Genomic DNA, 2,386 nt, shown 5'->3' with positions numbered 1-2,386 from the left:
CCGGGACTCAAACCGCGGTCAACTACATGGGAGTCCAGCGACATAGCCATTACGCCAACTGCTGGTCCCTGCATTTGTCTTTCTATAAATGTGACTGCAAATCTTTTCATACGAGATGTACATACAAGACTTTTCCATTTCCCTCTCTGTGAACTGTATTTATCCTTTGCCTATATTTGTATTGGATTGCTGGGCTTTCTCGTAACATTTACAGTTTTGTTTTTTTCTTTAAGAATTATTTATTCTGGGGACCAGCAATTAGCATAATGGCTATGTCGCTGGACTTCCATGTAGCCAACTGTGGTTCGAGTCTCAAACCCGCTGGCTTAAACTGACGCCGGGCGCGTGTGCGTGCCCAAGATCCCGAGAGGAGAATGGAGGAGAAGGGATTGCGGTGTGGCCATCGCCCCTGGGGGGTGATTTCTCGCTCTCTGTCTCTCTCTCTCTGTCTTTCTGGAGAGCACACACGCTCTATAGCAAAACCTTCGCCAAAAAAAAAAAAAGAATTATTTATTCTATTTCATTTATTCATTAATTTATTTTAATTTGATGGAGAGAGAGGGAAAGTGAGAAAGCAGGCCACCACTGAGCTCCCACATGGCCAACCGCAATTCGAGTCCCAGACCTGGCAGTTTGCTTTTTCTTTCTTTCTCTCTCTCACTCTGTCCCTCTCGGGTCAAATTAAAGTAATACTAATAATAATAATAAAATTTAAAATACATTTTTTTACAATAAAAAAAAATGTAAGGGCCCAGTACAGGCAACTTTCATCTTCTGGAACCGCAAGAAGCCCGTGACACCCGTCACTACGCATGCACCCTCGTGTGTGCCCCTTCCTCACGCAGGGCCGGGCTCCTGCAGCACCTGCAACGTCGAGCTGCCGTGTCCCGGCCCTGGGACCTCAGCCGTCATGCACATTTCGCCTGTGTCCCAGAAGTAGAACCCTTGACGATAAAACGATGCAGTCCAGAGGCACGCCTCGCTTCAGCGTCAGGATCCCGCGGAGTCAGGAGAGGACAGTCCCTCCCTCTTCCTGACTCCGGGACTTTGCACTTGCCGACCGCTGGCCAGCCACTGAGCGGCCTGTCCTCTGCGTGTTTGCCATATCGGATTTGGCAGTCAAATGACTCGCAGGGCAGGACGGTGTGCTTCTCATCGGAGTCAGGGCACCGTGACACCCATGCCTCTGGTTACCAACGACATTTGTTTTGATCCCATGACTCGGGCATCTTCTTGCCAAGTGTCTCTTTTGCGCTCTGTAAATAGCAAGAACTGTGGGGGGGCGGTGCCAGCCTTGTAGTGCGGTGGTGAAGTGCTGTGTATTGCTAGCCAGATTAACACAGAAACTACGGTTCGAGTCCTGGGTCCGGCAAACATCGTGGGCAGGGCTGGCTCCCTGGTCTGGTGTTGGAGGCAGCCAGATTGTATGTGGAGGAACCTGTGGTTCACGTCTTGGATGAAGCAGCTCGGGACACAGGCTTGGCACACACGCGTGTGTCCTACCTTCCAAGTGGGAGGGAGAAAAAGAGGAAAAGGGATTGCAGCATGACCACGGCCCACGGGGGAGGGCATGCTTTCTCCTTTTCTCTCTTTGTCTCTGTCTCTCTCTGGAGTGCACAAGTTCTAGCAATAGTTTAAAACAAGAAAAATGGCGTAGTAGTTGAAGTGCTAGACTCCCACGTGGCCCACCATGGGTCAAGTCCCAGACTCAGTGGCTTCTTGAAACTCACACTGGCACATGAAACTGGCCCGCAGCTTGAAACTCACGCCAGGCACTTTCTGTCTCTGTCTCTGTCTCTCCGGCAAGCGCGTGCACTTTTAGCAAAAATCAATCAATCAATAAAAGTCTTTCTAAAAAAAAAAACATGGGACCAGCTGTTGGCATAATGGTTACATCACAGGACTCTCACATAACTGACCACAGTTCGAGTCTCAGACCCGGTGGCTTAAAACTCATGCCGGGCACATGTGCGTGCGTGCCCAAGGTCCCGAGAGGAGAATGGAGGAGAAGGGATTGCGGCGTGACCATCCCCCCTGGGGGGTGATTTCTCGCTTTCTGTCTCTCTGTCTCTTTGTCTTTCTGGCGAGTGCACGCGCACTATAGCAAAAAAAAAACTGTTAAAAATTGTAAAAAGAGAAAGAAAACGTGGGGGCAGCGGGTGGCGTGGTAGTTAAAGCACTGGCGTGGTAGTTAAACCGTGGCTGACCACGGTTCGAGTTCCAGACTTGCTTTCTCGTTTGCCTTTTCTCTCTGTGTCTCTCGGTGGTCAAAATGAAAATAAATTAATGAATAAATAAAATAAAATAAGCAATTCTAAACAAAACAACAACAAAAAAACCCCCACAATGGTACATCCAATTCAAATCCAAGCATCTAGTTTCCTCC

The sequence above is a fragment of the Tupaia chinensis genome, unplaced genomic scaffold (assembly GCF_000334495.1).
Source record: "Tupaia chinensis unplaced genomic scaffold, TupChi_1.0 Scaffold000673_1, whole genome shotgun sequence".
NCBI classification, from domain to species: domain Eukaryota; kingdom Metazoa; phylum Chordata; class Mammalia; order Scandentia; family Tupaiidae; genus Tupaia; species Tupaia belangeri.
Note: the sequence above shows the minus strand (reverse complement) of the source record.